The sequence below is a fragment of the Bombina bombina genome, chromosome 5 (assembly GCF_027579735.1).
Source record: "Bombina bombina isolate aBomBom1 chromosome 5, aBomBom1.pri, whole genome shotgun sequence".
NCBI classification, from domain to species: domain Eukaryota; kingdom Metazoa; phylum Chordata; class Amphibia; order Anura; family Bombinatoridae; genus Bombina; species Bombina bombina.
The window spans coordinates 414,375,691-414,399,785 of NC_069503.1; the positions used below are offsets into that span (position 1 = coordinate 414,375,691).

General features: G+C 38.6%; 1 long non-coding RNA gene across 3 annotated transcripts in view; it reads right to left on the reverse strand.

Moving 5' to 3' along the window:
* Positions 1 to 24,095, reverse strand: part of LOC128659361 (uncharacterized) — a 165,011-nt gene that overhangs the window by 136,464 nt on the left and 4,452 nt on the right. For all 3 annotated transcript variants that reach the window (XR_008402344.1, XR_008402346.1, XR_008402345.1), the window contains exon 2: positions 19,876 to 19,976. This is a non-coding gene — a long non-coding RNA (uncharacterized LOC128659361). The remainder of the gene's footprint in view (positions 1 to 19,875; positions 19,977 to 24,095) is intronic.

Genomic DNA, 24,095 nt, shown 5'->3' on the forward strand with positions numbered 1-24,095 from the left:
ATGATTACTTGTAAAAGCTTGCAGTGAGAATATACAACATACCATGCAAATGTGTGGAGGTGTGTAGAGTATCTGGCTTACCTGAGGGGCGTTCCCTATGAGTCCACTAGGAGCCCAACCGGACCAAGGAAGGAGAGAAAAGGGGAAGGGATGTGAAGAGGAGCAGGAAGGGAAGACAAATCTGGAATGGTAAAATACACATGTAAACATTTGAACTTTTAAAACAGTATGAACAACTAATGCTAAAATAAAAACCATGGATTACTCCTAGGAGTAAGACAAATAGCAAAAATAAGCAAAAAATATGTAGGGGGGGGAGTGACTGCTACGACTCTTGGTAGCAGGTCAGCTAAAGACATAGTTTATTTGAAAGAATGCACTTATTAAGTTAAAAATTTCTCAATAATTAGGGCCCCTATGAAGGACCCTTTCAGTCATGTAGTTTAAGTACATGGGAATTACAAACAGATATACTAAACCAATTAAACTGCACATAACTAGTATAAAACAAGAAACACAGATACACCCATGGGGAGCAAACTGTAGCAACCCCATGAAATTACTTCCTAGGTACTATAAAGTTGCAAGAAGCAAGCATTCACTTGATTGCACCAGAGTCACCCTAGGCTCATAATAGAAAGGCCTAAGTAGAGGCCAGGGCCTTATTGTTAGAAGGAGAAGTGGTTACATTTCAGGTGATCCGGTCCTGGCCCTCTGGTTGAATGTCAACAGGGCTTTTAGCTGGAGCCTTGTTACGTTTATGGAGAGTAACACGGCTCCATTCCTGGGCGCTGTGGTTTCGGAGCCAGAGAGTCCTGATGAGCATCATGGATGGAGGGCAGCTCAGGAGGCTGTATCCCCAGCTGGGAGCAAAATGAGTCCAGATCATCCGGTGATCTATAAATCACTGTGAGGTTGTCCCTTAATACCTTTAGGCAAAAAGGGAATCCCCAGCGATATGGTATCTTAAGGTCCCTAAGATGCAGTGTCAGGAATCTGGCCTCCCTTCTCTTGGACAGGGTCATTTGGCTAAGGTCCACAAAGAATTGAAGAGAGGAGCCCTCATATGTGAACGGAGAGTGCGTCCTAGCCGCCAACAGGATATTCTCCTTATCCCTAAAGCTGGTAAACTTAAGGATGATGTCCCGTGGGGGGGCCGAATCCTTGGGGGGTGGGTGCAGAGCTCTGTGGTATCTATCTAGTGGGTATTCAATTGCTTCTTCATTGCCCATTAACACATTAAACAATTTTTGGAGAAAAAGTAGTAGCTCAGCGCCCTTCACGGACTCTGCAATACCTCGGATTCTGATATTTTGTCGCCTCACCCTATTGTGCAAATCCTCAACCTGGTCTTGGAGTTGTTGGATGAGGGAGGAGTTATGTGAGGTTTGACGGGTTTGCTGGTCTAAAAGTTTTTCTGTCTGCTCTGAATCTTCCTCCAAGTGCATGATTCTATTGCCAATTTCACTGATCTCCCTTTTTACTTCAGATAGACTGGATTTGATCAATGAGCTCACTTGAGTGATGAAATTGGTAAAATCTTCCTTAGAGGGGAGGGCTTGTATATCAGCTTTTGTCAAAGTAGAATCCCCTCCATGCAGTGTTTCCGCCTCAGGCAGAACAGGGGGAGTATTAATGGGGGAAGGTGATATGTCTACAGTAGTATTTTCCATTGCTCTGAAAAAGGAGTGCACTTTAGAGGCAGTTGCAGCAGAGCCTTTACTAGATTTGTCGGCCCTGAGTCTTTTCTTAGATGCCATGGGAATAAGGTGTAATGGCTGGGGTGATTTTATCACTATAAATTGCAGTCACTATGCTTTGTATAATCAGGCAAAGCCAAACCTGTATATGTAGTATTATAGTTCAACAAAGGTTAAAGTAGGTAAGCAACCTATTATCATCTAGACCTTGCAGACAATAAATATTATCATGTGTGCTAGTGCCCAAGAGAGGAAAATATATTATATCACTTTAATGGGGACCTTCATCTCACAGTGATATCGTGTGTGCGTTCTATAGATCCATTAAATGCAGAGTCTGTTCCCCTGTGTTGCCTGATTTATGCCTATAAGTTAGTCGTGATAGAGAAATTAGCGCTCCATATGCCCTTATACCGGGCCAGTGAAGCAACGTCCCATGAGGCTGTACTCACAAGTATGGGAAGTAAAATGGCGGACTTATGCCAAGTTTCTGCTCAGCCCCTGCCCCGACCTCAAGGGAGCTAAGATTGCAATGGACTGTGGGCCGGTACACTGCGGAGGTTCCTCTACTCCACCGGGAGGTAATCAGACTCTGTACTGTTGGGTTATCTTTAGTATAGCTACCAGTAATCGCTGAAGAGGCCATGTGGCAGGCTGTAAAAGAGTTGTTGCGGCAAACCTTTATGTTGCATAGAATAGATCAGCTCTGGCTTTAAAACCTTCCACAATGCTTACAGGGCAGCTGCTGACAATTTCGGCTTCTATCTCACATTCAATTATCCACTGGGCATAATTTAAGCCAACTTCACTACTGAGCTCTAGAAGCCTGCGACCATCTTTGGTGCCAGCTAGCTCCGCCCCACGGCATTTCATTTTTAGATTATTAAGGTGTTTCTTAATGACATTGATGGGTACAGGTCTAAAATTGATAATCTGCTCCCACCTCTGGGTCCCACCTGTACCTGCTCAATCACTTTAATAAAGAACTGGGATGCATCACTATTATGCACACAATTAAAATGTCTTATTATTGGGGTCTTTAATATGCCTGCCTCTATGTTTTTAATATGCTCCAAGAATCTCACTTTCAAGATATGTTTATTTCTGCCTATATACCTTAATTGAGTCTTACATTTACACAACATAATCTGACTTGCAATTTAACTTGGCCATGATGTTATAGGTTCTACCCTTTTTCATCCACTCCAATAATTTTATTATAGTATTTTGAGTGATGTGTGTGGCCAGTTATAGATGGTACACATGCACTTTTTTTCTCTTTACTAGGTTCTCTAATAATACTCGGAGCTAAAATGTTTTTTATGCATTTATTTTTCTTAAAGGTTACTTCCGGATATTTTCCTATGTTGTCTTTCAGCAAAAGATCGTTTCTCAATATGTCCCAATGTTTCTTGAAAATGTTTTTAATTATAGTGTAGCCAGTAACAAAACTCCGACTTCTTTTATTCCTACCTTGTGGCCCAGTTTTTAGTATGTCTTTACTTCTAATATTTGCAACTAGACTGTTCCTATTTTGACCTTTTGCTTTACTGTAATGCTCTCTCTATAGTATCTGGTTTGAAATATTTTGCTTGAAACCGCCCTTTTAATCTTGTAGCTTATTTTCTTATTTTTTTCAGAATAACCTGTATATTATATTATATTGTATGTTAAAAGATTATCATACATTTTGTGTATTGATTTTAAAATAATGCAGGTGATAAGGCACATACTAACTAATAGTTATATATGGTTTGCAATAGGTTGAAAATGAAATGTAATTTTATTACAATGTATGCATGAGAATACATATATACATTTTTAACTGTTGAAGTAAAAAGAGAATGATGGGGTGATACACACAATATAACAATGGATAGAACAAGTGAAGGGATTTTTATTAGTAACAATGAAAAGGGCTTTGATCGTTTTTAATAATAATAGAACGATCTCTATTATCTGAACCCACATTTTTTCTTTCATGATTCAGATAAAGCATGCAATTTTAAGCAACTTTCTAATTTACTCCTATTATATATCGGCTAGATTACGAATTGTGCATTAGGTTAAAAAAGCAGCGTTAAGAGGTCCTAACGCTGCTTTTTAATGCCCGCTGGTATTAGGAGTCATGCAGGTACAGGTGTACCGCTCACTTTTTTGGCCAGACTTGGAAATACTGCAAATCCACTTATGTCAATTGTGTATCCTCTTTTTTTCAATGGGACTTGCATAGCGCCGGTATTACGAGTTTTCCAAAAAGTGAGTGGTAGACCCTCTCCTATCAAGGATGGTACCGAATTTTAAAGTCAGTAGTTAAGAGTTTTACACTACAACGCTGTAGCATAAAACTCTTAACTAAAGTGCTAAAAAGTACGCTAACACCCATAAACTACCTATTAACCCCTAAACCGAGGCCCCCCTACATTGTAAACACTAAAATAACATTTTTAACCTCTAATCTGCCGAACCGGACATCGCCACCACTATAATATAATATATTAAACCCTAAACAGCCGCACTCCTGCATTGCAAAAACTAGTTAAATATTATTAACCCCTAATCTGCCGTCCCATAATTTAAATAAATCTAAATAAAAATAACTATCATTAACTAAATAATTCCTATTTAAAACTAAATACTTATCTATAAAATAAACCCTAAGCTAGCTACAATATAACTAATAGTTACATTGTAGCTAGCTTAGGGTTTATTTTTATTTTACAGGCAAGTTTGTATTTATTTTAACTAGGTAGAATAGTTACTAAATAGTTATTAACTATTTAATAACTACCTAGTTAAAATAAAGACACATTTACCTGTAAAATAAAACCTAACCTAAGTTACAGTAACACCTAACACTACACTATAATTAAATTAATTCCCTAAATTAAATACAGTTAAATACAATTAAATAAAATTATCTAAAGTACAAAAAAACAAACACTAAATTACAGAAAATAATAAACAAATTACAAGATTTTTAAACTCATTACACCTAATCTAATCCCCCTAACAAAATAAAAAGCCCCCCAAAATAAAAAAGCCCTAGCCTACACTAAATTACAAATAGCCCTTAAAAGGGCCTTTTGCGGGGCATTGCCCCAAAGTAATCAGCTCTTTTACCTGTAAAAAAATTACAAATCCCCTCAAACATTAAAACCCACCACCCACACAACCAACCCTACTCTAAACCCCACCAACCAGGCCGAAGTCCTCAACGAAGCTGGGAGAAATCTTCATCCAAGCGGGGCGAAGTGGTCCTCCAGAAGGGCAGAAGTCTTTATCCAGATGGCATCTTCTATCTTCATCCATCCGGCATGGAGCGGATTCATCTTCAAAACATCTGGCATGGAGCATCCTCTTCCAACGAAGTCTTCTTACTAAATGACGGTTCCTTTAAGTGATGCCATCCAAGATGGCGTCCCTTCAATTCCGATTGGCTGATAGAATTGAGCTAGCATTCTATTGGCTGATTGGAACAGCCAATAGAATGACAGCTCAATCCTATTGGCTGATAGAATTCTATCAGCAAATCGGAATTGAATGGACGCCATCTTGAATGACGTCACTTAAAAGAACCGTCATTTAGTAATAAGACTTCGTTGGAAGATTATGCTCGCGCCGGATGTCTTGAAGATGGACCCTCTCCATCCCAGATGGATGAAGATAGAAGATGCCATCTGGATGAAGACTTCTGCCCATCTGGAGGACCACTTCGCCCGGCTTGGATGAAGACTTCTCCCAGTAAGGTGATCTTCAAGGGGTTAGTGTTAGGTTTTTTTAAGGGGTTATTGAGTGGGTTTTAGAGTAGGGTTGGTTGTATGGGTGGTGGGTTTTAATGTTGGGGGGGATTTGTAATTTTTTTTACAGGTAAAAGAGCTGATTACTTTGGGACAATGCCTCACAAAAGGCCCTTTTAAGGGCTATTTGTAATTTAGTGTAGGGTAGGTCTTTTATTTTTATTTTGGGGGGGCTTTTTTATTTTGTTAGGGGGATTAGATAAGGTGTAATTAGTTTAAAAATCTTGTAATTTGTTTATTATTTTCTGTAAGTTAGTGGGGTTTTTTGTACTTTAGATAATTTTATTTAATTGCATTTAATTGCATTTATTTAGGGAATTAATTTAATTATAGTGTAGTGTTAGGTGTTAGTGTAACTTAGGTTAGGTTTTACTTTACAGGTAAATTTGTCTTTATTTTAACTAGGTAGTTATTAAATAGTTAATAACTATTTAATAACTATTCTACCTAGTTAAAATAAATACAAACTTGCCTGTAAAATAAAAATAAACCCTAAGCTACATACAATGTATTGTAGCTAGCTTAGGGTTTACTTTATAGGTAAGTATTTAGTTTTAAATAGGAATTATTTAGTTAATTATAGTCATTTTATTTAGATTTATTTAAATTATATTAGTGGGGGCTAGGGTTAGGGTTAGACTTAGGTTTAGGGGTTAATACATTTAGAATAGTGGCGGCGATGTTGGGGGTGGCAGATTAGGGGTTAACAAATGTAGGTAGGTGGCAGCGACATTGAGGAAGGCAGATTAGGGGTTAATAATATTTAACTAATGTTTGTGATGCGGGAGTGTGACGGTTTAGGGGTTAATATGTTTATTATAGTGGCAGCAAAGTTGGGGGCTGCAGATTAGGGGTTAAGAAGTGTAGGTAGGTTGCAGCGACATTGGGGAAGGCAGATTAGGGGTTAATAAATATAATGTAGGTGTCGGTGATGTTGGGGGCAGCAGATTAGGGGTTCATAAGTATAATGTAGGTGGCGGCAGTGTTCGGAGTGGCAGATTAGGAGTTAATAATATAATGTAGGTTGTGGCGATGTCGGGGGCGGCAGATTAGGGGTTAATAAGTGTAAGATTAGGGGTGTTTAGACTCGGGGTTCATGTTAGGGTGATAGGTGTAGACATAAATTTTATTTCCTCATAGGAATCAATGTTGCTGCATTAAGGAGTTTTACCCTGCTTTTTGGTAGGTGTTAGACTTTTTTTCAGCCGGCTCTCCCCGTTGATTCCTATGGGGAAATCGTGCACAAGCATGTACACCAGCTCACCGCTAACGTAAGCAGCGCTGGTATTGGATTGCGGTGATGAGCAAAAATTTGCTCAACGCTCACTTCTTGTCTGATTTGTAACTAGCACCGCACAGCCTCTAACGCAAAACTCGTAATCTATCTGAATGTTTCTTTGTTTCTCTTGCTATCTTTATTTGAAAAAGAAGGCAACTAAGCTAAGGAGCCAGCTAATTTTTGGTTCAGACCATGGACAGCACTTTTTTTATTGGTGCTGGCATCTAAACTTACATTCTTGCTTTTCAAATAAACATACCAAGAGAATGAAGAAAATTTGATAATTGGAGTATGATAGAAAGTTGCTTAAAATTGCATGCTCTAACTGAATCACAAAAGAAAAAATTTGGGTTCAGTGTCCCTTTAAACTTAGCATTCTACATATGGGAAGTTTTCCCTGAACAAAGATGGAGTTTGGCAATATGGCTTATCAGTAGTCAAAGACGTTACTAAGATACAAATAAGAGGCTTAGTGGGGGCGTTCCCTACCACTGATGAAGCGACCAATCATGTCGCAAAATGCATCAGGCCATGCCCCCTCACTAGCCTAAGTTAAGAGACAGGTGCTAAGGCATACATTTTACTACCTCCAGTCTTCTGGAGTTATTTTATGTGTTTTTAATATTGCAGTTAACATATGGATGAGTGCTCATTTATGTATTTGTATACATGTGTTTCAGGAGCATAATAAAATTTGTGTTTATGTAAACTAACGCCTAGATTTAGAGTTCTGCGTTAGCCATCAAAATCAGCGTTAAGGGGTCCTAACGCTGCTTTTTACCGCCCACTTGTATTTAGAGTCAGTCAGGAAAGGGTCTAACGCTCACTTTCCAACCGCGACTTTTCCATACCGCAGATCCCCTTACGCCAATTGTGTATCCTATCTTTTCAATGGGATCTTCCTAATGCTGGTATTTAGAGTCTTGGCTGAAGTGAGCGGTAGAGCCTCTACCAACAAGACTCCAGCCGCAGAAAAAAGTCAGGAGTTAAGAGCTTTATGGGCTAACGCCGGTTTATAAGGCTCTTAACTACTGTGCTCTAAAGTACACTAACACCCATAAACTACCTATGTACCCCTAAACCGAGGTCCCCCCACATCGCCGCCACTCTAATAAATTTTTTTAACCGCTAATCTGCCGACCGGACACCGCCGCCACCTACGTTATCCCTGTAAACCCCTAATCTGCTGCCCCTAACATCGCCGACACCTACATAATATTTATTAACCCATAATCTGCCCCCTCAACGTCGCCGCTACCTACCTACACTTATTAACCCCTAATCTGCCGACCGGACCTCGCCGCTACTCTAATACATGTATTAACCCCTAAAGCTAAGTCTAACCCTAACACCCCCCTAACTTAAATATAATTTTAATCTAACAAAATAAATTATTTCTTATTAAAGAAATTAATACTATTTAAAGCTAAATACTTACCTGTAAAATAAACCCTAAAATAGCTACAATATAACAAATAAATATATTGTAGCTATTTTAGGATTTATATTTATTTTACAGGCAACTTTGTATTTATTTTAACTAGGTACAATAGCTATTAAATAGTTATTAACTATTTAATAGATACCTAGTTATTAACTATTTAATAGATACCTAGTTAAAATAATTACAAAATTACCTGTAAAATAAATCCTAACCTAAGTTACAATTAAACCTAACACTACACTATCAATTAATAAATTAAATAAATTAACTACAAGTACCTACAATTAAATCAACTAAACTAAAATACCAAAAAAACAAACACTAAATTACCAAAAAAAAAGATTACAAGAATTTTAAACTAATTACACCTACTCTAAGCCCCCTAAAAAAATAACAAATCCCCCAAAATAAAAAAATGCCCTACCCTATTCTAAAATAAAAGGTTAACAGCTCTATTAAAGCCCTTAAAATGGCTTTTTGCGGGGCATGCCTCAAAGAAATCAGCTCTTTTGCCTGTAAAAAAAACAGAATACCAAACCCAACATTACAACCCACCACCCACATACCCGTACTCTAAACCACCCAAACCCCCCTTAAAAAACCTAACACTAAGCTCCTGAAGATCTCCCTACCTTGTATTCACACAGCCAGGTATCATCGATCGGTCCAGAAGAGGGTCCGAACTCTTCATCCTATCCGGCCAGAAGAGGTCCTCCAGAGGGTCAGAAGTCTTCATCCTATCCGGCTAGAAGATGTCCTCCAGTGGGTCGGAATTCTTCATCCATGCGGCATCTTCTATCTTCTTCCATCCAGAGTGGAGCGGGTCCATCGTGAAGCAGCCGACACGGAGCCATTCTTCCTCACCGACGGACTAACAACGAATGAAGGTTCCTTTAAATGACGTCATCCAAGATGGCGTCCCTTGAATTCCGATTGGCTGATAGGATTCTATCAGCCAATCGGAATTAAGGTAGGAAAAATCTGATTCAAGTTCAATCGGATTGGCTGATCCAATCAGCCAATCAGATTGAGCTCGCATAGAATGGCTGATCCAATCAGCCAATCAGATTGAACTTGAATCTGATTGGCTGATTCAATCAGCCAATCAGATTTTTCCTACCTTAATTCCGATTGGCTGATAGAATCCTGTAGACCTGCACCAGTCTGGGAAGACTGAATCTGCAATAGGCAAGCAGCTTGGTGTGAAGAAATCAACTGTGGGAGCAATAATTAGAAAATGGAAGACATACAAGACCACTTATAATCTCCCTCGATCTGGGGCTCCATGCAAGATCTCACCCCGTGGGGTCAAAATGATCACAAGAACGGTGAGCAAACATCCCAGAACCACACGGGGGGACCTAGTGAATGACCTGCAGAGAGCTGGGACCAACGTAACAAAGGCTACCATCAGTAACACACTACGCCACCAGGGACTCAGATCCCGCAGTGCCAGGCGTGCCCCCCTGCTTAAGCCAGTCCGGGCCCGTCTGAAGTATGCTAGAGAGCATTTGGATGATCCAGAAGTGGATTGGGAGAATGTCATATGGTCAGATGAAACCAAAGTAGAACTGTTTGGTAGAAACACAACTCGTTGTGTTTGGAGGAGAGAGAATGCTGAGTTGCAACCAAAGAACACCATACCTACTGTGAAGCATGGGGGTGGCAACATTATGCTTTGGGGCTGTTTCTCTGCAAAGGGAACAGGACGACTGATTCATGTACATGAAAGAATGAATGGGGCCATGTATTGTGAGATTTTGAGTGCAAACCTCCTTCCATCAGCAAGGGCATTGAAGATGAAACGTGGCTGGGCCTTTCAGCATGACAATGATCCCAAACACACCGCCCGGGCAACGAAGGAGTGGCTTCATAAGAAGCATTTCAAGGTCCTGGAGTGGCCTAGCCAGTCTCCAGATCTCAACCCCATAAAAAACCTTTGGAGGGAGTTGAAAGTCCATGTTGCCCAGCGACAGCCCCAAACCATCACTGCTCTAGAGGATATCTGCATGGAGGAATGGGCCAACATACCAGCAACAGTTTGTGACAACCTTGTGAAGACTTACAGAAAACGTTTGACCTCTGTCATTGACAACAAAGGATATATAACAAAGTATTCAGATGAACTTTTGATATTGACCAAATACTTATTTTCCACCATAATTTGCAAATAAATTATTTCCAAATCAGACAATGTGATTGTATGGATTTGTTTCCACATTTTGTCTCTCATAGTTAAGGTATACCTATGATGAAAATTACAGGCCTCTCTAATCTTCTTAAGTGGGAGAACTTGCACAATTGGTGGCCGACTAAATATATATATAAATATATACTATCTGTCTGTTTGGCTTCCATTGAGAAAGGCTCCTGCGAGAGCCAAAACATTTGGTGGCCTATTTATCAAGCCGTCAACTGCAAATACGCTGGAATTCCGCAGCATAATTGTGGAGAGCTTGATTCGCCTTATTTATCAAAGCCTACAGACCGGCAAAAATAGAATTTTGTGACGTAACATACAATCCGCTGGTCTCAGTCCAATACAGATCGATGCTTATGTCACTACAGATGTTCCGAATGCAAATTCGGCACTATCTGACTACTTTTGCTAGTTAACAAATAACTACCAGGTACGCTCAACACTATTCCGGCCCAGCGTACCTGGTTTTCAATCCGCCGCCCTGGAGGCAGCGGATGCCATAGGAATCAATGGGAGTCTGAAAGCAGTGAAAGCTTATGTTCACTGCTGCCCGATATCCCATTGATTCCTATGGTAGAATAAAAGTTACGTTTACACCTAACTCCCTAACATAAGCCCCGAGTCTAAACACCCCTAATCTGCTGCCCCTCTACACCTCCACCACCTACATTATACTTATTAACCCCTAATCGGCCGCCCCCTACATCGCCGCCACTTACATTATGTTATTAACCCCATAATCTGCTGAACCAACATCGCCATCACCTACATTATACTTATTAACCTCTAATCTGCCGCCCGACACCTCCGCCACATACATTATACTTATTAACCCCTAATCTGCCACCCCCAACACCGCCGCCACCTACATAAAGTTATTAACCCCTATCCGCCGCTCCCGGAGCCCACCGCAACTAAATAAAGTTATTAATCCCTAAACCGCCAGCCCCCCACATTGCCATAAACTAAATTAACCTATTAACCCCTAAACCTAACAACCTGCTAACTTTATATGAAATATTAACTCATTCCTATCTTATAATAAATTTAAACTTACCTTTAAAATTACATTAAACTATATTAAATTAATAATTAACCTACCCTAACTTTTATAATAAAATTACATTAATCTATAATAAATTAATAATTAATCTAACCTAATTTTTAAACTAAAATTACATTAAACTATATTAAAATAAAAATTAATCTAACCTTACTTTTATACTAAAATTACATTAAACTTCAAATTAAATTAACTATATTATATATTTAAACACCTAACCCTACTCAAATAATTTAAATCTACACTAAAAAATTACTAAGTTACAAAAAACTAACAACTAAATTACAAAAAATAACAAACACTAAGGTACACAAAAAAATAAACACTAAGTTACAAAAAATAAAAAAGAAATTATCAAAGATTTAAACTAATTACACCTAATCTAAGGACCCTATGAAAATAAAAAAGCCCCCCCCCCCAAATAAAAAAACCCTAACCTACAATAAACTACAAATAGCCCTTAAAAGGGCCTTTTGCAGGGCATTGCCCCAAATAAATCAGCTCTTTGTCCTGTAAATAAAAAATACAAATACCCCCCCAACAGTAAAACCCATCACCCACACAACCAACCCTCCCATTTGGATGGGCATTGCCCTTAAAAGGGCACTTAGCTCTATTGCAACCCAAACCCTAATCTAAAACTAAAACCCACCCAATACACCCTTAAAAAATCCTAACACTAACCCCTGAAGATTGACTTACAGTTTTGAAGATCCAACATATATCCTCCAAGAAGCCGGCAGAAGTCTTCATCCAAGCGGCCAAAGTCTTCATCCAAGCCCATAGAAGTCTTCACCCAGACGGCATCTTCTATCTTCATCTATCCGGCGCGGAGCGGCTCTATCATCCAGACATCCGACGCGGAGCATCCTCTTCTTAAGTCTTCTTCGGAATGCAGGTTCCTTTAAATGACGTCATCCAAGATGGAGTCCCTTGGATTCCGATTGTCTGATAGAATTCTATCAGTCAATCTGAATTAAGGTTGAAAAAATCCTACTGGCTGTTGCAATCAGCCAATAGGATTGAGCTTTCATCCTATTGGCTGATCCAATCAGCCAATAGGATTGAGCTCGTATTCTATTGGCTGATTGGATCAGCCAATAGGATGAAAGCTCAATCCTATTGGCTGATTGCAACAGCCAATAGGATTTTTCAACCTTAATTCCAATTGGCTGATAGAATTCTATCAGCCAATCGGAATCTAAGGGATGCCATCTTGGATGACGTCATTTAAAAGAACCTTCATTCGGGAAGAAGACGTCGTAAGAAGAGTATGCTCCGTGTGGGTTGTCTGGAAGATGGAGCCACTCCGCACCGTATGGATGAAGATGGAAGATGCCGTCTGGGTGAAGACTTCTGCGGGCTTGGATGAAGACTTTGGCTGCTTGGATGAAGACTTCTGCTGGCTTCTTGGAGGACGGATGTTGGATCTTCAAAACTGTAAGTCGATCTTCAGGGATTAGTGTTAGGATTTTTTAAGGGTGTATTGGGTGGGTTTTAGTTTTAGATTAGGGTTTGGGCTGCAATAGAGCTAAATGCCCTTTTAAGGGCAATGCCCATCCAAATGCCCTTTTCAGGGCAATGGGGAGCTTAGGTTTTTTAGATAGGTTTTTATTTGGGGGGTTGGTTGTGTGGGTGGTGGGTTTTACAGTTGGGGGGGTGTTTGTACTTTTTATTTACAGGTAAAAGAGCTGATTTCTTTGGTGCAATGTCCCGCAAAAGGCCCTTTTAAGGGCTATTTCTAGTTTATTGTAGGTTAAGGGTTTTTTTATGGGGGGGGGGCTTTTTTATTTTCATAGGGCCCTTAGATTAGGTGTAATTATTTTAAATCTTTGATAATTTCTTTTTGTAACTTAGCGTTTATTTTTTTGTGTAACCTAGTGTTTCCTATTTTTTGTAACTTAGTTGTTAGTTTTTTGTAACCTATTAATTTTTTAGTGTAGTTTTAAATTATTTGAGTAGGGTTAGGTGTTTAAATATATAATATAGTTAATTTAATTTGTAGTTTAATGTAATTTTAGTTTAAAAGTTAGGTTAGATTAATTATTATTTTAATATAGTTTAATGTAATTTTATTATAATAGTTAGGGTAGGTTAATTATTAGTTTAATATAGTTTAATGTAATTTTATTATAATAGTTAGGGTAGGTTAATTATTAGTTTAATATAGTTTAATTTAATTTTAAAGGTAAGTTTAAATTTATTATAAGATAGGGATGAGTTAATATTTAATATAAAGTTAGTGGGTTGTTAGGTTTAGGGGTTAATAGGTTAATTTAGTTTTAGGCGATGTGGGGGGCTGGCAATTTAGGGGTTAATAACTTTATTTAGTTGCGGTGGGCTCTGGGAGTGGCGGGATAGGGTTTAATAACTTTATGTAGGTGGCGGCGGTGTAGGGGGCGGCAGATTAGCGGTTAATAAGTATAATGTAGGTGGCGGCGGTATAGGGGTGGCAGATTAGGGGTTAATAAGTATAATGTAGGTGGCGGCGGTGTAGGGGTCGGCATATTAGGGGGTAATAACATAATGTAGGTGGCGGTGGGCTCTGGGAGCAGAGAAATAGGGGTTAATAACTTTATTTAGTTGCGGTGGGCTCTGGGAGTGGCGGGATAGGGTTTAATAACTTTATGTAGGTGGCGGCGGTGTAGGGGGCGGCAGATTAGCGGTTAATAAGTATAATTTAGGTGGCGGCGGTATAGGGGTGGCAGATTAGGGGTTAATAAGTATAATGTAGGTGGCGGCGGTGTAGGGGTCGGCATATTAGGGGGTAATAACATAATGTAGGTGGCGGTGGGGTCTGGGAGCAGAGAAATAGGGGTTAATAACTGTATTAGAGTGGCAGTGGGCTCCGGGAGCGGCGGTTTAGGGGTTAATAACTTTATTTAGTTGCGGTGGGGTCCGGGAGCAGCAGGATAGGGGTTAAACAGTTTAGTATAGTGACAGTGTTTAGTGACAGTATACAAATAAACCTGTAAAAATTGAATAGCAGCAAGATCGATGACTGTTAGTTAACAACAGCCCGCTGCTCATCCCCTGTACTTGGTGCGCAGCTTTTTGACAGCTTTTTTGTTAACTATGGAGAGCATATTCAGGTCCGCAGCAGCGATGTTAGGCAAGCGTATTGGTGCCGGCAAATGCAGCACAGTTGATGGCTTGATAAATAGGCCTCTTAGTATAAAGCCTTTCCTTGCTCAATAAAGGCAATTGAGGAAATCCTGCGTCTGCCTGCTCTTTTGGATATTATACCAGGATATATGGCTGCCAGCTGTGGGTAACATCCAGTGAAAATTGTTGGAGTGTGCCATGTCCCTGCATTTCTTTATTTATATTTATATATATATATATATATATATATATATATATATATATATATATATATATATATATATATATATATATATATATATATATATAGTGAACAAAGCAAGCTTGTACTCACTGGTCTTCAGATAACTGGTGCTATTAACCTGACATTTCGGGGAATGTATCCCCTTCCTCAGAAAAAGTGACAATGTGCATTGCAACAATTTATACACAATCAAACAGTGAATGTACTAAACCCCTCCCCCTAATTCAAGAAAAAAAACACCAAAGTGTTGCCATAGCAACCAAAATGTTGTAACATCATGTGAACATATTAAAACACATTGTATTTATATTGTAACCGTATGTACATTTGTGTGAACTTTATATAAATGTCATTGTGTGCATATAAAATGCAAGCATGTACTGGGAAAAAGAGCACAGATCTACATTGTTAAAATTAAAAGAGTTAGTTGTATAGCTGAATGAGTCAGATGGCAGATCACTTTCATTTGCAGAGGAGGTATGACTTCCTTAGCAAATGTTTTTTTATTTCTTTGTGCAATTTCGGATTGTGGTAGTAGTTGTATGGTGGGGCCAGGGGTCCATAAAAAAACATTTATTTTAGCAATATGCAGCAGTGTACTTATGATTATTTGACAATGCTGTAGAAATTCTATATTTAAAGCCATGCAGAAATGTTTCCTCCTCAGAACACAAATGGTAGGTGCCCTGTTGGCAGATATTAGTTATTTTATTAATATATATATATATTTTACATTCCAGTTTACTGCCCCTATATGCAATGACTTTCCAGATGCAAGGAGGCATTTTATCTAAGATTTTTACATTTGCATAAAATGTTTCTCTCAGACTAAGATTGCTCGGTGCTTAAAAGGAGAGAGGTTAACTTAACACTGTTCAGTTTACACAACAGCTGACTTAATTTTGAGATACATACAAACAAGCCTAAATCCTGCATTTAACCAGATCTAATGGTATGAGACCACAGCTTATAGTTTCATCAAGACCATATAGAGTACAGCATTTTCAAAATCCACAAGTACAGCTGACAGATGGGAACATTTGTACATCATATTTGAAGTGATGCTCTTGGTTGGGGAAAAAGGGGGGGGGGGAAACAAACATATGTTGACCTTTCAAAAGTACTTTTCTTCATCTAGCCATTTACCTAGATCATTAATATACAATTTTGAATTCACAGAATTATTTTTGTTTGCACATTTAAGAATATGATTCTTTTAAAAGTGATCTCTTAATTTCTGCATTTTTTTATCATGCATGTCAAACACTGTTGATTTAGCGGATGCAATGTGCAGACATTTTACCTCCTGTGAGTATTTCTGTGGGTGTCTTTGTGCTTTTGTTTGTGTCTCTATGAGTGTGTATATATTTTTTTTTTCTGTGAGTCTCTCTGTGAGGGTAGGTGTGTATGTCTTTGTGCATTTTCTGTGGATGTCTGTGAGGGTGTGTGCGTATTTGTCTTTGTGCTTTTTCTATAGGTGTCTCTGTGAGGGTGCGTGTATGTATGTCTTTGTGTATTTTCTGTGGATGTCTATGTGTGGGTGTGTGTGTGTATGTATGTATGTATGTCTGTGTTTTCTATGGATGTATCTGTCTCTGTGAGGGTGTGTATGTATGTCTTTGTGTGTTTTATGTGGTTGTCTCTCTGTGTGTGTATGTCTTTGTGTGTTTTATGTGGGTGTCTCTGTGTGTGTGTGTATGTCTTTGTGTGTTTTCTGAGGATGTCTCTGTTGGTGTTTCCTTGGGTGTATGTGCAAGTTTGTGTTTGAGTTTGTGTGTGTGTGTGTGTGTCCATTGTCAGTTCCTTTTTAGGACATTTTGACCTTACTACTGATTATTCACATCTTTCTACAGACTTTGAGACTAATGAGACCTTTCCGGAAGTCACCAATCCACCATTTAACCTTTAAATTATTGTTTAAGCAGTTCAGAGTCCTTTCTTTCATCTTCCTTGACAAAAAGATAATCAGAACTCCATATTTTGTTTTTTAAATCTCCTTTTTTGACAAAACTGTAGTCTACCTCATTACTTGTCAGGTCAATGTAAACAAGTGCTGAGTGTCTGTTTGGGTGTCTGTGTCTGAGTGTGTTTGTGTGTTACTTTGTCTGCTTGAGTGTCTATATGTGAATACTTATCTGAGAGTGTGTGTTTCAGTGTATGAGTGTGTCTGTGTGTTTCTGTGTTTGTGTGTTACTACCTTTACAACATTTCTAAGTTTGACAACACTTAAGAATAAAGTGCATATACGTTTTAGTCACTTGGTCAAAAATTGCACATGATTGCACATGAAATTACCTGATAAATGGTTAACCCTGTCAGCAGACATTTGAATTGAGAGTGCACTCATGCAATTTGTTGATATATATATATATATATATATTAACTTGTTTATTAAGCTTTTTTTTAATTCTGTAGATGGATGTTTATTTATTTTTTGTTATTTAATGTTATGATATGTCTGAGCACGTTTAAAGGACCAGTCAACAAAGAAGATTTGCATAATCAACAAATGCAAGTTAACAAGACAATGCAATAGCACTTAGTCTGAACTTCAAAGGAGTATTATATTTAGTTCCAGACAATTTTAAAAGTTATGTCTCTTTCCACTCCCCCTGTACCATGTGACAGCCATCAGCCAATCACAAATGCATACACGTACCATGTGACAGCCATCAGCCATTCACAAATGCATACACACTTATTCTTGCACATGCTCAGTAGGATATGTTGACTCTAAATTTTTAAATATTAAAAAACTGTGCACATTTTTTTTAAATGGAAGTAAATTTGAAAGTTGTTTAACCCCTTAAGGACACGGCCATTTTTAAATTTCTTTCCCTTAAGGACCAGGGCTATTTTTACATTTCTGCGGTGTTTGTGTTTAGCTGTAATTTTCCTCTTACTCGTTTACTGTACCCACACATATTATATACCGTTTTTCTCGCCACTAAATGGACTTTCTAAAGATACCATTATTTTCATCATATCTTATAATTTACTATTAAAAATATTATAAAATATGAGGAAAAAATGGAAAAAAACACACTTTTTCTAACTTTGACCCCCAAAATCTGTTACACATCTACAACCACCAAAAAACAACCATGCTAAATAGTTTCTAAAATTTGTCCTGAGTTTAGAAATACCCAATGTTTACATATTCTTTGCTTTTTTTGCAAGTTATAGGGCCATAAATACAAGTAGCACTTTGCTATTTCAAAACCACTTTTTTTCAAAATGAGCGCTAGTTACATTGGAACCCTGATATCTGTCAGGAATACCTAAATATCCCTTGACATGTATATATTTTTTTTTAGAAGACATCCCAAAGTATTGATCTAGGCCCATTTTGGTATATTTCATGCCACCATTTCACCGCCAAATGCGATCAAATAAAAAAAAATGTTCAGTTTTTCACAAACTTTAGGTTTCTCACAGAAATTATTTACAAACAACTTGTGCAATTATGGCATAAATGGTTGTAAGTGCTTCTCTGGGATCCCCTTTGTTCAGAAATAGCAGACTTATATGGCTTTGGCGTTGCTTTTTGGTAATTAGAAGGCTGCTAAATGCCACTGCGCGCCACACGTGTTTTATGCCCAGCAGTGAAGGGGTTAATTAGGGAGCATGTAGGGAGCTTGTAGAGTTAATTTTAGCTTTAGTGTAGTGTAGTAGACAACCCAAAGTATTGATCTAGGCCCATTTTGGTAAATTTAATGCCACCATTTCACCGCCAAATGCGATCAAATTAAAAAAAAACGTAATTTTTTTCGCAATTTTAGGTTTCTCACTGAAATTATTTACAAACAGCTTGTGCAATTATAGCACAAATGGTTGTAAATGCTTCTCTGGTATCCCCTTTGTTCAGAAATAGCAGACATATATGGCTTTGGCAATGCTTTTTGGTAATTAGAAGGCTGCTAAATGCCGCTGCACATCACACGTGTATTATGGCTAGCAGTGAAGGGGTTAATTAGGGATCTTGTAGGGAGCTTGCAGGGTTAATTTTAGCTTTAGTGTAGAGATCAGCCTCCCACCTGACACATCAGACCCACTGATCCCTCCCAAACAGCTCTCTTCCCTCCCCCACCCCACAATTGTCCCCGCCATCTTAAGTACTGGCAGAAAGTCTGCCAGTACTAAAATAAAAGGTATCTTTTTTTTTTTCTTTTTTTTTTTGGGAGCATATTTACATATGCTGCTGTGTAGGATCCCTCTTAGCCCCAAACCTCCCTGATCCCCCCCCAAACAGCTCTCTAACCCTCCCCCTCTACATTATTGGGAGCCATCTTGGGTACTGGCAGCTGTCTGCCAGTACCCAGTTTACAAAAAAAAATATATTTTTTTTTAAAGTATATTTTTTAATTTTTTCCCCACTTTTCTGTAGTGTAGCTTCCCACCCCCCCAAGACTAAACCCCCACCCCCTCCCAGATCCCTTCGATTAACATATTTATCCCCCCTCTCTCCCTCTAAATATAAACCACTGTTCCATAGTGTAACGGTTCCCACCCGCTCCCTCCCCGTGCACGCGCCCGCCCGCCTCCCCTGTGCACGCGCGCGCGTCCGTGCGCGCCCCCCAGCAATCCCGCCCACGATCCCGCCCACGATCCCGCCCACCGGTCATCATCGATCGCCGCCCACCCGCCTCCCACGTCTGCTCCCACCCACCAACGATCGCGGCATCGATGTCCGGTGCAGAGAGGGCCACAGAGTGGCTCTCTCTGCATCGGATGGGGAAAAATGTTATTGCAGTGATGCCTCGATATCGAGGCATCACTACAATAACCGGAAAGCGGCTGGAAGCGATCAGGATCGCTTCCAGCCGCTTTCAACCCCAACGTCGTACAGGGTACGTCGCTGGTCTTTAAAGACCAGTTTGTGCAAGACGTACCCTGTACGACGCGTGTCGTTAAGGGGTTAAAATGGCATGCTCTATCTGAATAAAGAAAGTTTAATTTTGATTGAGTGTCCCTTTAAGTTTAATTTTTATGTTGTTACCCAGAAAGTTGTTTGGTTTCTTAACTCCTGTCAAAATGTACCTTGTTTTGTTTTCTGTAAGTCCAGGGATCTGTTAAGCTTTTGTAGTTCTTCATGTTGACAGAAACATCTACAGAGGAGGGTTATTCTTGTGTTCTCTATTCTGTAATAACAATAGGAAAATGCAGACAAAATAAGAAAAACCCTTAACAACTAACTCCGTTCTTATTTTTATTTTTTTTGTAGTTACATTGTTAACATCTATTAAAATTGAAAATAAATCATCTGACTATAAAGGTCAAAGCTTAGTCACAGCTAACAACAAACCATTCTTCATGCCTCATTATTTGTGGCATCTATACATCAAAACAGATAAATATATTATATACGTTTCTACTTTACTAACCTATGGCAATACAGTCTGCTTAATTTGTTGTAAACATTTTAACATTTTGAGTATGAATAATCCTTATGAAATATGGTTATATAGCTACGCTCTGGATAGCAAAAACACTTCATGCAAATTATAACATTGCTGGGCTGCTGTTTTACTATCCAGCAAGACTGAGATAGGGACATAGGAAATCCCCTGAGGTTTTGTTTTAAAGGGATATTAAACTGTTGGGCTTAAAGGTACATAAAACCCAAATTTGTTATTTCATGGTTTAGAAAGAGAATGCAATTTTAAACAACTTTCTAATTTACTTATATAACCTAATTTGCTTCAATCTCTTGATATCATTTGCTGAAAAACATATCTAGATAGGCTTAGTAGCTGCTGATTGGTGGCTGAACATAGATGCCTTGTGTGATTGGCTCACCGATGTCCATTGCTATTTCTTCAAAGGATATCTAAAGAACAAATCAAATTAGATAACAGAAGTAAATTGGAATGTTGTTCAAAATTGTATTCTCTATCTGAATTATGAAAGAAGATTTTGGGGTTTAAAGTCCCTTTAACTACTATTACAGGTATTCTTGCACTCTGTGACAGAGGAAGTTCCCATTTACATGTCAGCTGGACTGGCTGCTGATTGAAAGCCTTCAACATTACTGATCTTTGAATGTTTACCATTTCTGACACAGTGTGCAATAAATGAGTTTCAAGATAGCGGTACCCTCTGACAATCATATTTAATTTGCAAACAAATTTCATAGCTTAAAAATATAATTTGAGCTTTTGGCCTCTAGTTATGAAGCTCCGTACTTACCTGCCTTTGTCGGCCCCAATATGCTCACCTAAGCTCGCCTCACATCGCCGCCGCGGACCTGAATACGCTAGCCAAAGTTATCAATAAATCTGTCAAAAAGCCGAGCACCAAGTACGGGGCGATGAGCTGCGGACTGTGATAGTTATCAATCATCAATCTCGCTGCTCTTCGGCTTTTTTACAGCTTTATTGATACCCCTGTCACTAAGCACTCACACTATACTATACTGTTCTACCCCATATACCGGCGCCCATGGGCCCCCCCGCAACTAAATAAAGTTATTAACCCCTAAACCGCCGCTCATAGACCCCACCGCAACTATAATAAATATATTAACCCCTAAACTGCCGCTCCCGGACCCTGCCGCCACCTGCATAATACCTATTAACCCCTATCCTGCCCCACCTATACCGCCGCCACCTATAATAAATGTATTAACCCCTATCCTGCCCCCCCCTACACCGCCGCCACTATAATAAAATTATTAACCCCTAAACCTAAGTCTAACACTAACCCTAACACCCCCCTAACTTAAATATTAATTAAATAAATCTAAATAATATTACTCTTATTAACTAAATTATTCCTATTTAAAACTAAATACTTACCTATAAAATAAACCCTAAGATAGCTACAATATAACTAATAGTTACATTGTAACTATTTTAGGATTTATTTTTATTTTACAGGCAAGTTTGTAAATATTTTAAGTAGGTACAATAGCTATTAAATAGTTAATAACTATTTAACAGCTACCTAGCTAAAATAAATACAAAATTACCTGTAAAATAAAAACTAACCTAAGTTACAATTACACCTAACACTACACTATCATTAAATAAATTATTCCAATTTAAAACTAAATACTTACCTGTAAAATAAACCCTAACATCCTTCCTGCACGACGACTACCCGACGAATGGCTGATCCTTTAAATGACGTCATCCAAGATGGCGTCCATCAAATTCCGATTGGCTGATAGGATTCTATCAGCCAATCGGAATTAAGGTAGGAAAAATCTGATTGGCTTATGCTATCAGCCAATCAGATTGAAGTTCAATCCGATTGGCTCATTGGATCAGATTACAATTGGTGCTAGCAGTTACAATCAAGCAAAAAATTGGTTTATCACGGCTGTTTGCAGGGAACGGATGTAGCAATCGTATTACAAGTTGAATGTAAATGCGATCCCTTGAGCGGAATTAAAGTTAACGCACGTCGGGATAGAGCGTCCTCATAACTCTAGTTAACTGTTTCACAAGACAAAACACAGAAAATAATGCATTACAAAGTACAGTCACACTCATAATAACACTATCTAATAAAAATTATTGCATTAAAAAAAATTGCATTAAAAAGTTATAACGGCTGAAAGATATCAAGTTAGAAGAAAAAAGAGCCATAACATAGAGATACATATATGTATATATATAAATATATATATATATATATATATATATATTTATATATATATGTCTAAATATGTATATGTAGGCCATGCCCACCTTATGTCACGTTGACTCCAGAGCACAACACGGAAGTAACTGACTGTCTGTGTTCATCCAGGTTGGTAAATATACTATTGGGCACTGTTTTGAGACACTAATTGTCCCTGGTGGATTTATTGTGCCTCTGTTAGCCCAAGTATTCGACCATTGCGGATTTTTGTGGAGTTCCCATTTGAAACTAAACTTGGCTCTTAATAAGAAATCTGTCCTCTCCTGTTACAATCAGCATCATCTGGAAAATAGCCACAGGGGAACAACTGTACTTATACACAACGGCTTGTACCTTACCTCATTTGATTGAGGGTCTATTTGTGAGTACCCATTGCATTGGAAGTTTTACTTGTGACTTTATATCTTATTGTAATAAATGTATTGCATTTTGACAGATCTTGCAGCAATTATATAAACGTGGTGGAACTACTTGAAAGCAGTCAACTTGAAGAATGAAAAGCCCTTGCCTCAATGGCCCATAGTTATCAAGGTCTGGCGGACCTGATCCAACATTGCGGATCAGGTCCGCCAGACCTCGCTGAATACGGCGAGCAATACACTTGCCGTATTCAGCATTGCACCAGCAGCTCACAAGAGCTGCTGGTGCAATGCAGCCCCCTGCAGACTCGTGGCCAATGGGCCGCCAGCAGGAGGGTGTCAATCAACCCAATCATACTCGATCGGGTTGATTTCCGACAATGTCTGTCCGCCTGCTCAGAGCAGACGGACAGGTTATGGAGCAGCGGTCTTTGTGACCGCTGCTTCATAACTGCTGTTTTTGGCGAGTCTGAAGAAGACTTGCCAGAAACAGGGGCCATCAGACTCCATACGGAGCTTGTTAAATAGAGCCCAAAATCTTTACCATAGATAGTAGGGATCCCTTTACAAAATCCTACTATTGCTGGTGAAAGAGCATATAGAACTGGCACTGTCAAGAATTATGCAGATGGAAGTACTAGGCCTGACTGATGATTAAATATTAAAATTTTAAAGATAAGATAAAAAAACATGAACATTTTTAGGAAAACAAATATGATTATGGCGGGACAGAATACAATCCACTTGTTTTAATATTTTTTAGCAGAGACCTCTACTAGGAAAAGGCTCCATTCTGTTCACACCTTATTAAACTGGGATTCAATGCTGGATTAAGATATAAAGCTAAAATATTTGTGGAAAATAATTTAAAGTATAGTGTTTTAAAGGGACAGTCAACCATAGAATTGTTATTGTTTTAAAAGATAGATAATCCCTTTATTACTCATTCCCCAGTTTTGCATAACCAACACAGTTATATTAATGTACTTTTTACCTTTGTGATTACCTTGTATCTAGGAACCTTCTTCCAGCCCCCTGATCACATGACTGTGACTGTTTATTATCTATTGTCTTAAATTTAGCATTGTATTGTGATAGATCTTAAATAACTTTCTGTGCCTGAACACAGTGTTATCTATATAGCCCACGTGTACTTTCTGTCTCTTTGTGTTGAAAAGAGATTTAAAAAGCATGTGATAAGAGGCAGCCCTCAAAGGCTTAGAAATTAGCATATGAGCCTACCTATGTTTAGTT